At 46.1% G+C, this 13,184-nt stretch overlaps 1 long non-coding RNA gene across 3 annotated transcripts in view; it reads right to left on the bottom strand.

Annotated features, from left to right (window-relative positions):
* LOC128352907 (uncharacterized) overlaps nucleotides 1-4,325 on the bottom strand; it is a 126,278-nt gene extending 121,953 nt beyond the window's left edge. For all 3 annotated transcript variants that reach the window (XR_008320699.1, XR_008320698.1, XR_008320700.1), the window contains exon 1: nucleotides 4,074-4,325. This is a non-coding gene — a long non-coding RNA (uncharacterized LOC128352907). The remainder of the gene's footprint in view (nucleotides 1-4,073) is intronic.
* Between the last annotated feature and the right edge of the window lie 8,859 nt (nucleotides 4,326-13,184).

Raw genomic sequence — 13,184 nt, 5'->3', positions numbered from 1 at the left:
ACTTTTTATCTTCACAACAAGCCTGTGGTTGAGGTTAGGCTAAGGAATAATTACTGGTCCAGGGTCACTCAATGAGCTTCATGGTTGAGTGAGGATTTGAATCTAAATTTTCCCCACTCCTAGCCCGCATTCTAACCACTACACAACCCTGGCTCTCTCATGCACAGACTTCTTCTATTTGAACCCATGTAGACAGTACTCGCCATGCACAAGAAGGCATAACTACAGTACACAATATAGTGGGGTTCTGGCAGCAAGAATACCTTCTGAAATTGTACTGTATTGTTTGCTTTCCTTGGCAGTCCTACATTTTGCCAAGAAAATGCGGTTCCTCTTTTTATCCCAAGGGACTGAGCAGCATTGCTTTATCGGCGGTGCTGCAGACCTTCACCTGGTGACATTATGGCTTAATAAAAATATAGCTTTCTATTTCCCTCTGCCATTGACATAATGTTCTTTGTAGATTTCCTTTACCTAACTTTTAGTATGCCTGTCAGCACTGAACTGCCCTGTAGCTGCTCCCATAACAAGGGAATTTGTTCCTCCTAATTCCAGTCACATGGCCTCTTGGGCATCGATTCATCACTTAAATTTGTCATAAGTGCATTAAACTGAACATTGAAATTGTTCTTGTCAAATCATCTCCAAGATGTATAGAGCCAGACTCCACCGCATCCCCAGGATTCAACTCAGACATCGTTGGTCTGTCAAAATATAGCGAGCATTTTCATCCTTTTAAAAAGTCCTTAAGCCATTAAATTACATTATCATTTTTACATTTTTATATAAGCTCTTATTTGCATTGGATGTAGTTATGGATCTGTCAGTGGGCTTTTTTCTTTCTCCACTTATGACACTCTCTCCCCTCCCCCATTTTCAAGTTTTTAGACAGTAACTCAGCCTTAGTAATTTGCTTCAGGCTAAAACTTAAAATGCAAAATCTAAGATGGTGGTACAAAAAGTGAAGCAACAGTTAAAATAAACTAAAGCAAATCATTTCTTAGTCTTAGGTACAGTATGCTTCCAAGCAATCATTCCTCATTCAAGTTTCTCCATGGATTTTAGACTTTTGAATTACCTGGTCTTGCTTCTGAAGCACAACAGATGTATTAAGGATCCTCCATAGTTCATATTTTTTTAAAAAATCCTATCTATGCAGAGTGTACATATGCAGTTTGCCACAGTTTTCAGTACCTTCTGTTCACCACCCCCATGTTACCAATGCATACACACCCATGGATAAACATACTACAAAAACAGTAATCCTGATGTGATTGTAGGTGTTGAAGTCCATGCCCGGGGGGGGGGGGGGGGGCAGCTGGAGAAGTCAACATATCTAGCCACAACGAGATAGCAGGTAATTTTCAACAATTCTGAGGATGGCTTCACATGATCGCATGCAAGTAGGTACAAAGAAAGTAGAAGGGAACCGGAGGCTCATCTTGCACATGTGCGCTGAACCTGTTGATGTGCCAAGTTAATGACTTCCACCTGAGATTCTACTGAGAATCTCTGCCCAGCTTAACACCTGGATTTGAAATTAGGCAGAGATTTCTGACAGAATCTCAGGGAGAAGTTGATAACTGGACTTGGTGAGTTTGGACACACTTGCCAGGAATGCATGCACTATGGGAACTTCCAGTTTCCTTGTATTTCCTTTTAGGCAGCCATGCAAAGCCACCCTGTTTATTTGCTATTAGCAATGAGGCTGTAGCATCATGCTGCTACTGCTAGTCCCTCTTGCCTTGGCCCCAGAGCTTCTATCCCAAACGTTTTTACAGGGATACCCACCGACCAGCATTCCTTGAGGCACCTCTCATGCACCAGCCATCTCTCTCTGGATGTTCTCTCTCTCATCAGCCAGCTAGGCTACCCTCCTTCCCTGCTGTTGCATATATAGGCAAGCCAGTCACCCCTACTAGGTGAGATCTATCCATGTGCATCTCTTTACCCCTGACCCATTAATCTCTGTGGTTCCCTTGGGTTCTAGTCTGGACCCTTCTTTTCAGCTGTGATGTGTGGTCCCAGGTCTACTGATGGCTTCAGATGTTGGTGCACCTTGCTCCACAGCAGCACAGTGCTCACAGTCACAGTAGGTATGGTTGTTGTGGCACTTTTATCTGCAAAGAAGGTGACTCTGAATTTAAGACAACCACTTTAAAAATAAAGATTAATTACAGGATATACTTGAAAGGAACAGGACAACTCTGTTCCAATCGCATGATTTTTAACATCAAAGAACATGGAAAAAACTTTGTTGTGTCGATTTTGATTGCTTATTGCCTGCCTAATTTATAGCATAGGTAAAACCTCCCCATAAAATCCTGAAAGTCTTTTAACATCCAAAGGGAGTCAATGAAGCACGTTCACTACACATGTTTACAGGAGAGGTGGGGTAACAAGAGACTGGAATCTGGAAAACCCTTGGGAACACATTTGTTCCTCAGTGGACACTGTTGTGCTTATGGCTTGAGGTGCATACTTACTTAGCACATCACCACTGCAATTTGCAGATTGCAGTCCCTGTTTTCTAAGCCAATTCCTAATTAATTTCCGTTCTGGCCTGTGAAGATGAACTCCCACAAAAGAGCCAAGCAGATTGGCTGAAGAAACAAGTGGCTAAGCCAAGTGCTTGGAAGGCAGGACCCAGCAGAGCCTTAATGCTGCAAGCAGCTACAGGTGTGGGAAGAGGCTTAGGAAAAGTTCACCTGGAGAGAAAGAAAGCAAACGAAGAAAGGGTGTGGCTAGAGGAGGAAGAGAAAGGTTATATAAAAGAGAAGAGGGAGATAGTAGAGAGGGAGGAGAAGCAGATAGAGAAGGGTGGGCTCTGGGCTCCCCCTCCCAGGCAAAACTACATCAAGAAAGATCTGTATTCAAAGGAGCCTTTTCACCACTCTTGATGCAGTGCTGGGTACATGTTGTGGATCGGCCACTGCCATCCTATCCAGATCACAGCTAGCACACCATCACTTCTCCCTCTTTCCACATTGAATTTTGCTGCCCCACAACTCTTTCTCAGGAGCACTCACAGAGCTTGGAGCCTGCATAGACACTTCTCCTATCCAGCTCTTGGTGGTGAGAACGGGCCTGTTGGCTAATCCACCATTTGGCTATTCACTTTATTACCCTTGTAATACACACTTAGAACTTAAGAGGAGAGTGATAGTTGGCATTGCCAGATGGTGACTTTCACCCCAGATTTCCAGCTATTTTGAATCCCCTCCAGGGCAGGGGCGTAGCAAGGTTGGAGTGGGCCCAGAGACAAGATTTTAAAATGGGTCCCCCCCTACTCAAAGTCCAGGGCCTCCACACACCCCAGGCCCCCAAGGATTTAAGTCTGATATTCCAAAATAAGTATGCTGCCTGGAAATACATTTCACTGAATACACACACGCACACATCACAATATATAGTGATATACATTGAGTACTATACATTTGTTTTACTTTTAATGCCTAGAACACACTAGAAAGATGAATGATTAAAATGGGCCCCTCGCTGCAGATTAGCCAAGGAGACTTTCAACCATGCAGGGTGAGCCTATGTTTGTTTTCTCAGAATTCTGAACAAATTCAGTCAAGTTTGATTCCAGGAGGTTTTTCACAGGAGGCTTTTAAAGCCCTTTAAGACACATCTCCTCTGGAATGGAGGTGCTGCATTCACATGTTGGCCAGATTTACCCTGAAGTCCCTGCGAGTTATTGGGGAGCAGTTCACACACAGGAAACATAAAATAAAATAAAAGCACCACACATGCTTCACAGTTCTCACTCAGACCTTCTGGGTTGCAAAACAACTTGAACATAAATGCATTTATAAATGAATGAATGAATGAATAAAATAAATATAATACTGTTTCTTCCAGAAGTTTTTGTAATTTTCTGCCATCAAACAAGCCACTTATAGGACTTTTTAGATAGTTTTTTTTTAAGCCAGCAAATTTTCCAAGCTGTTTAAAAATAAATATTCAGAGACTTCTCAGTCCCTCCCCTCCCATATCAAAGCCCTATGGCAAGCAGATGCCTATATATCCGGGGTGGGGAAGGTAACCACAAAAAGGAGTTCACACTCTACCTGGCAGCAGGGGGTCTTCTGCTGCAGAGAACAGTGGAGGCCTCTCTGGCTGCCTCCTCCTTCCTGGCTGGCTTGGGCCCTACTGGAGTTCAGGCTTCACAGAGGCCTACACCAGACCTCCGTGGAAGCCCCGCCCACCCGCCGATCAGCTGAGAGGCGGCAGAAAAGGAGCTCTTTGCAGCGTGTCTGCTGCTCGATTGCCGGCCAGGAGAACAAGCTGGAGAGACGGCGAACAGGGCAAGTGGCTGAGGAGCCTTGGGGCTGGGCAGGGGGCAATGGGGAGTCACATGAGGTGCCTCTGGGGGGCCCCTCCAGGCAGTGGGGCCCCCAGACAACTGTCTCCCCTTGCCCTATCGTTGTTACGGGCCTGCTCCAGGGCCTGTCCACTGCCACCAGCACTGCCGCCAGCCTGGTGATTCTCTCTTTTTAAAGCATAGCTCGTCCTCCACCTGAACCGACCTGAGGCAGCAAGCAGTCAGCCCAGGCAGCAAGAACGCAGCCTCTCTGCTGCTGCAACCACTGCCAGAAATCCTCCCACTGCCACAAGCAGCCAACAAGCACTCAGCCTCCCTGATACAACTGCCAGAAGCATACCCACCACCTAGTGCTGTGACAAGGAGCTGCCAACAAGAACCTCAGCCATTGGCCCTTTGCAGCAGCCTTCACCTTGTTCTCCTCAGTAACACTCACACTATGACTGGCCCAGTGAGTGGCCACTCACCCAGGGACTATTTCTCTGTCTCCTTTCTGCTCATATCAGGTCAGGAAAAACAGTTATGCTTTCCCCCCATTCCCCCCAAATGAAAATAAAATGCACCATTTGTCCCATGGGAATGGATTCTGTGATCCAGAGGAGGTTGGTGTTGAACTGTGAAAGGGTTCTGTGGTGGTTTCTTGGTGCAAACATGGTAGTTATGGAGGCTAGCTTACTGAACACCTGTGAGGTACCCTGCTACAGTAGCTGCATGTAGGGCTGATGGCAAACCTAACTAGGAGGTGAATTTCAGGTTAAGATGCAGGGGCCCTGAGAAATTTGTGCCTAGACTGCAGAGTGAGCAGACACACAGCAATCCGGGTCATTGCCATCTCCACAGTGGTGAGTTGTATTTATTCTCAAATTATCCTATTTTTAGCAAAGTATGCATATATTATACTAATTGGCATATGCAAATTCCATGCAAATTTTAGTCAAAGTGGCTTTTAAGATGTTTTAGAGACATTTTTAGTGAATAACACCAACTCTTTCCATTTTCTTGGTGATGAATTTTGACTATTTTCACCATATGGATCTTGCAACCCTAATAGTATAACACCTGCTGACCATGCCATGTACCTCAAGTGCTAATGGGCCTGCCCACCAACCACATGGTGGCAACACATATGAAATTAGTGTGAAAAGGATCAAAGCGAGTACAACTAGATATGGGTAGGGCTCATCCATATAATCAGGAATCGTGGCTTCCAATAAAGTGTTTCCCATTGTGTGGAGGAGTCCTATGAGCACACACTGAAGCCAAACATGGATACCGGGGGGTGCAAAGCCAGCAGGCAGGGTCCTGCTTCCACCACCATGCTTCAGCTAGATGTATGTGGGGGTGGAGACAAGTGAACAGTCCTATGGCTGATGTATGAAAAGGCACAACAGTCTTCAGCAAATAAAAAAGAAACTCGCTCACCAGATTGCCCTGGAATTTCGCCCAAATTATATCCCACCATCAAAGCACAAATGCTTGGGTTAAGCAGTATCTTTAAAGAGTACATCAGAATAGCCTTATGCACTATATGAGTACTTTTCAGATTTGAAGTCCCGAAACAACTTTTTTTAACCCCACAGTCTGTTTCAAGTATAATCCAAAACCTTATCCAATAGGCTGCAGCTTGCTCTTGCTCCCATCATTTGCTTCTGCCCATGGGTCATGTATCTCTAGCCACTAAAAATTATTTTAAAACCCTAGACTCTGAGCATCATGAAACCTGTTACCCACTCGATAGTTGCTTTAGTCATGAAAAATCACATGCATCAGGAGTCAGAAGAGAGGAGAGCTGGTCTGGAGGTAGCAAAGCACGGATTATCCCTTTAGCTAAGCAGGGTCCACCCTGGTTGTGTATGAATGGGAAACTTGATCTGTGAGCAGCACTGTAAGATCTTCTCTTGAGGGGACAGAGCCACTCTGGGAAGAGCAGAAGGTTCCAAGTTCCCTCCCTGGCAGCATCTCCAAAATAGGGCTGAGTCACATTCCTGTTGCCTGCAACCTTGGAGAAGCCACTGTCAGTCTGTGAAGATAATACTGAGCTAGATAGACCAATGGTCTGAACTCGGTATATGGCAGCTTCCTATGTGCCTGTGAGCCTTGGTATACACCAATAGAAGATAAGATAGTAAAGATATTATTGGACTATGCCACTTGCCACCACTGGTAAAAGAATGGCATGAGTGAATCCACACCTCTGATAGAAACTATTCCCTGTACATAGAAAATGAGGTCTCAGAGTGAATTTTTCAAGCCTAGCTTTCACCCTGCCATTCTTGTTCAATGCTTACGTCCCCCCACTCCACACATCTGCAGTTCAAATTGGCATTACAGGGTACAAGTCTGGACCCACAACAAAATGTTGCAGTCTCTCCCTGGTGTGCATGAGTTACATGATCTTGTTGCTGAGCATAGTGAAAAACCAAATGTTTGCAACAAAGGCAGGAGTCACTATTCTAATGTGGGTCTTACTTCATATGCACATTTTATTGTTTCTTTCTTGGGCGGGGGTGGTGGTGTTGGAGGGGATCAGCTGCTCAATCCCAGCTCTTTTTCACCCAGCCCTAAAGTTTTAAGAGTTAATGGCTGATGAGGGGTCGGGGTTCAGTTTAATGTTTTCATCAATCAGGTTTTAGGCTGAGGTTTCAGGGAGGGAAAGGGTCATGTAATAGGTTTTATCTAATGGTGATTGTTAGTTTATTGTGTGACTGTGTATGTGAGCGCTCACATACAATGATCAGCAGATTAATGGATGCAGTGTGCAACCTCACCCACCATTCCTCATGCATGCAGTTGTTTTGATGATATTTCGTGAGGGCTAACCGCCCCCACCCCCACAAACACCAAGAGCTTAAATGTGTCAAACATGAAGCTGTGAAATGGCTGGTGATTGTTAGACAGCTTTCCCCCTCAGAAGCAGAAGAGGTTGTGACTGTCTTGAGGGACTACCCTTGAAGCAGAAAAAATTTCCTACTCATTTTGTTCAAGCTGTCACTCCCCACTGAGTTCCATTAGCTCCACTCAGTGTTTAGAGCCTGAGTCCACAAACATTCCACTCCATTGAGTTGCACTAGGGAGATTGGGGGTTTGGGGGTTCTTAGGTTGTTTTTTCTTCAGATGTTTGTGAAACGAACATATCTGTAGGTTACCTTGAGTCTTCCAGTACCTCCCTCCCATCCACAGGTGCTCCAGTTATGCATCCATAAGGATCATAACATTTCCAGCTCTTCTAGAAATAGATATAAGGTCCGGGATGGCAATAGCTCAGTGGCACCAATAAAGAACATAGGCTTGGATCCTAAGGTAATATTGTGCAAGCAAAAGACATCCACTATTGTGGGGGGCAGGTGACAGTTTTGACCAGTCTACCCTCCCTGTGGCAGCTCTCCTAACCCACATACAATCCTGGTCTGGAGGATCATGAGGACCCTCATGAAGATATTTTTGGGAATGCGGAAGATGTGGATGAAAGCATTGGGTTGGGAAATCTTCCTCCTGCTAAGCAAGCCATAGAGCCACTTTTCACGATCAGTGAGAGGGGCTGCTTAAACTTAGCTTCCTCACACCGGTTAAAAGCAGCCAGCACAGCACCCGACACCTAAAACAGAGCTATGGGATCACTCACTCCCTTAACCTCTTTTAGGAGGCTGGTTCCACAGGTGGGCTTGCTGTTGAAGTGCCACCAGCAGCCGCACAGCCAGGGCCCTGATGACTATGGGCTATCCCAGGTGGTCTTGGGACTGGTTACACGCTGGTCACACACTTGATCTGGTCTTCCACTCTGAACAGGGTGGTGTTCCGTGGGTGGGGACTCCTGTGATTTCCCCTTTGTCATGGACAGACCACCATCTGGTTAAGGTTGGACTCATGACCACATCCCACCTCCGCAGGGGCGGAGGGCCCATTTAGGGTTGTGCGTTTTGTTTTGTTTTCTGTTTTTTTTTGGGGGGGGGGGCGAATCTGAAACACCCCCGTTTTGTTCTTTGTTCGAAATCAGCCAATCCAAAACACCCCAATTTTGTTCAAAATTGCAAAATCCGAATCTGAAACATTTTGGATTTTGAAAAATGGCCCTGGGGAAAAACTAGTGGGTGGGGGTGGTAGTTCCCAATGGGTGGAAACTACCACCCAAATTTCAAAGGAATTGGGCAAAGGGCTTATTTTTGGTGAATTTTTGAACTATAGGATTTTTCGCATAGGGAAGAATGGAAGTTTCAGCAAAAGTATAGCTTCATGTTGGGGGGAGAGGGGTGGCCCAGAGCAGAGTAGGGTGGGTGGTAGTGCCCAGTGGGGGCAAGGAAGCTGCCAGACGTATTTCAAAGGAATTGGGCAGAGGGCTGATTTTTAAAGATGTAATGGAGTTTGCGCATCTGTAACGTTCTTCCCCATAGGGAATGATGGACCTCCATAATTCCTGCCCCATAACTGCACTTGGGGGGCACCAGGGTGGCCCAGAGTGAGTGGTGGTGTAGAGCACATAGGGTGCCAACCACACCCATGGGTTGCTAACCCATGGGGTACTGGGTTCTGTTGTTTCTGAGATGTTTTGAGTGTAGATTCAGATTCTCTGGTAGCAAATGAGAGTGGATTCATGGTTTGTCATTGCAAATCTCATATGCTACCAGAGAATCTACACTCAGAACACCTCAGAAACAACAGAACCCAGCAATCCATGGGGGTGGTTGGCACCCTATATGCACTACACCACCACTCGTTCCTGGCCACCTCAGTGCCCCCCAGGTGGAGTTATGTGTCTACTGAAACCTCCATTATTCCCTGGGGGGGGGAAACCTTAAAGAAGCGTAAACTTCAACAATTCCTAAAAAATCAGCCCTTTGCCCTGTTCCTTTGGAATCTGGTTTGTGGCAAGCACCTCTTGGGGCACTGCCACCCAACCCACTGTTTTGCCCCTCAGGCCCCCTTTCTGCCCTGAATCTGCCCCAAAGACATGTCAACTTCAGAAATTCTTTAAAAATCAGCCCCTTTCCCAATTCCTTTGGAATCTGGTTGGCAGCAGGCACCCATTGGGGCACTACCACCTGAACCAGTCTTCTGCCCCCAAAGCCCCATTTCTGCCCTGAATCCAACCCAAATAACATCAACATCACACATTAACAACATCAGAGCTTTGGAAAAAATCAGGCAGATTTCCAAAGGTCATGCACATGCACATCCCCCCCGCCCAAAATGCAACTGATCTACACACAACAGTGTGAAACAACAATGAAATGCACACTGCCCCACTGGCCAATGAGGGTAAATGCACACTGCCCCACTAGCCAATAAGGGTAAAATTTACCCTTAAATTTGCTTAAAAGGAATAAGGAGGCAATTGCCAGCAGATCAGCCCATGCTTTCGCTAGCCAATCTGCAGGCTGGAAAGGCTGAAAATTCAAACAGATGTCAAAACTCAAAATGGAGACTGAAGGAGAAAGCCTTTTCGCGATTGCAAAATGGAGTTCCAAAACAGCTGAAACAACAAAATGTTTTGTATCCGAAACAGAGACGTTTTGTTTTGGCTACAAAACTTTCTATTTTGAGCATTGGGTGTTTTGTTTTGGCTACAAAACAGCCCAAATGGCCTGTTTTGTGCACAAAACTTTTTGTATCCGAAATGAAACGCACATCCCTAGGCCCATTAGGATGGTCTGCCTGAGAAAGTTACTGGATCCAATCGGATTCCAAGAAGCCTTGGAGGGATTTAGTTTTGGCTCTGCTGGTGACCCTGGTGGAGAATTGGAATAATCAACTCGCCAAGGCAGTGGACATGATCGCTCCTAAGAGTCCTCTCCGACCTAACTTTGAAAGAACTATAGGGGCTGAAGTGGTGAGGTAGACGACTAGAGCGCAAGACTCGACTCAAATCCAACAGATTATTACACAGAGAGTATTTGAAGATCTATGCTCAGGTGATACGTGCAGCAAATAAGCAATTATTTCCCCCCCGTATTGCGTCCACAAGTTCACGTCTGGCAGAGTTGTTCAGGGTCATGAAGGGGCTAATGTGCGCCCCTTCCCCCTTGAATCTGTATTTAGAACCAAAAATTACGTGTTGTGACATTTTTAATGAGTTCTTTGTGGACAAAATCTCTCGTATTCGGTCCAAATTGGATTCAAACTCCACAAATGTTACAGAGTCTGATGCCGAGGTGTCCAACAGCTCCTCTTATTAGGGATGTGCAAACCAGCTCAATGTCGAACAGGTTCGACATCGAGCCGGTTCGGTTTGATGGCTCGGCATCAACCTGAACCACCTACTGTTTGGTCCCACCCCAGACCGGACCCCATGAGGGGGATGGGGGCTCATAATTTTTTTTAAAGGTTTTTTAAAAAATTTTTTACTGTATTGTTCCTCAAGGTGGTGGCGGGGGGGGGAGTCTGCAGAGATTCCCCCTCCCCCCACCGACCTCTGTCATTATCCCCTTTAGCCAGGTTGGCCAGTTCTTCGGCCGGTTTGGGCCTGCAGAGCTTGGCATAGTGGCCATTTTGGACGCTGCTGCACATGCGCAAATGGCCTCTGTGAGGCCTGGCATGACCCATCACCTTGCAGAGGCCATTTGCTCATGCATGGCAGCATCCAAAATGGCCACTGCACTGAGCTCTGCAGGCCCAAATGGGCGAAAGAACTGGCTGAAAGGGGGATGATTACAGAGGCCAGCGGGGGGGGGGGAATCTCCGTGGACCCCCCTGCCACCTGGAGGAACAATATGGTAAATTTAATTTTTTTAAAAAAAATCACAATCCCACCCAGACCAAACCGAACCCGGGGTGGGGTGTGGGGGCGAGTACCGGACGCCGGACTGAACTGGTCCGGTCAGGTTCGAGTCTGGTCTGGACTCGAACCAAACTGGACCAGCTGGTTCTGTGCACATCCCTACCTCTTATGTGATGCCCTGGATCAGTTTCAGTTTGTGACTCCTGAGGATGTGGACAAGTTGCTTGGAATGGTGTAGCCTACTTACTGCCCTCTTGATCCTTGTCCGACATGGCTTATACTATCTGGCAAGGAGGCTGTTGTAGGGGGCCTAGTAGAGATTATAGATGCTTCTCTGAGGGACGGCAGGATGCCTCCTTGTCTTAAGGAGGCAATCATTAGACTGCTTTTGAAGAAGCCTGCCTTTGATCCCTCAGAGTTAATTACAGGTCTGTCTCCAACCTTCCATGGTTGGGGAAGGTGATTAAGAAGGTGGTGGCCTCCCAGTTCCAGGTGGTCTTGGAGGAAACTGATTATCTAGACCCATTTCAAACTCACTTCCGGGCAGGCTATAGGGTGGAGACTGCCTTGGTCAGCCTGACTGATGATTTCCAGTTGGGAATTGATAGAGGGAGTGTGACTCTGTTGGTCCTTTTGGATCTCTTTGCAGCTTTCAATACTATTGACCATAGTATCCTATGTCTGAAGGGATTGGAAGTGGGAGGTACTTCTTTTCAGTTTTTCCACTCCTACCTCACTGGCAGATTCCAGATGGTGTCTCTTGGAGACTGTTGTTCATCAAAATCTGAACTTTTGTATGGTGTCCTTCAGGGCTCCGTATTGTCTCCGATGTTGTTTAACATCTACATGAAACCACTGGGAGAGATCATCAGGAGATTTGGTGCAGGGTGTTATCAATATGCTGATGACACCCAAATCTATGTCATTGTCAACATCATCAGGAGAAGGCATAACCTCCCTAAATGCCTGCCTGGAGGCAGTAATGGGCTGGATAACAAACTGAGGCTGAATCCAGATAAATCGGAGGTACTTATTATGCGGGGTCGAAATTCGGGAGACAATTTTGATCTGCCTGTTCTGGGTGGGGTCACACTCCCCAGAAGGAACAGTCTGTGGGTGCTTTTGGATCTGAACCTCTCTCTGGTGTCCCAGGTTGAGGCGGTTGCCCAAGGTGCTTTTTATCAGCTCTGGCTGATGCGCCAGCTATGTCCATTTCTTGAGATGAATAACCTCAAAACAGTGGTACTTCTGCTGGTAACCTCTAGGCAGGATTACTGTAATGCACTCTACGTGGGGCTGACTTCGTCAGTCCAGAAACTGCAGTTGGTTCAGAACGCAACAGCCAGGTTGGTCTCTGGGTCATCTAGGAGAGCAAGCAGCTGGTGCTGGCAGATGATTTAAAAAATGGGGCTAAGAGTGTGCTAGCTCTCTTAACCCCATTTAAGAGGGTGGCATCTTCATGGGGTTTGCTGCCACCGGGAGCCATATGGCCCCCGGTGCTTCTTACGTTCAGCAAAGACTGGGCTTGGCTTTCCTAGCCCAGTTTAGTTTGATCGTAAGAACAGACTCAGTTTTTGATTGGGTGAATGACCTGCATGTCTCATTAATCTACCTCCTGTTAATTATTTAAAAGACCTGCGATGATATTTAAAAGTTCCTGAAATTAGGAACTTTCTAGAAACAAAATGGGTTCCACTTCAATAAAATGATTCTCATTGTGAATTTTCTTCTCAAAAGTGAAGGAGAGAATAGGAAATCTGTGGGATCTACAAAAATAAGGTTAGAATTGACCTTGCTGCGATGAGGACTTTTGCTAGCTCTTGGGCGAGGGGGGGAAATCAAATATATTAACCTTGTTCTCTTGCATCTACACTGCCTGGAGAAGGCCTCTTGGCACACACATCACTTCTAATCTTATTTCTATTTCTTCTTGTACATATTGTATTAAGCACATTTTGCATTTGCCTTGTTTTTGGCTTTTTAAAATAGTCACACAAGAGTTTGAACCCCCAGTTGCCCAGTCGACAGCAATTTAAATCTACAGTGTCATGCAAGATTAATACAGTTGGAGGGTAGGATTAGTTGCTTCCAGGTTAAGCTTGAAATTAGTTTTGAAAAAATTACCACACACATTTTTGGGGGGGA

This window comes from Hemicordylus capensis, chromosome 4 (assembly GCF_027244095.1).
Source record: "Hemicordylus capensis ecotype Gifberg chromosome 4, rHemCap1.1.pri, whole genome shotgun sequence".
Taxonomy (NCBI): Eukaryota; Metazoa; Chordata; class Lepidosauria; order Squamata; family Cordylidae; genus Hemicordylus; species Hemicordylus capensis.
This window is presented reverse-complemented; position numbering and strand designations above follow the sequence as displayed.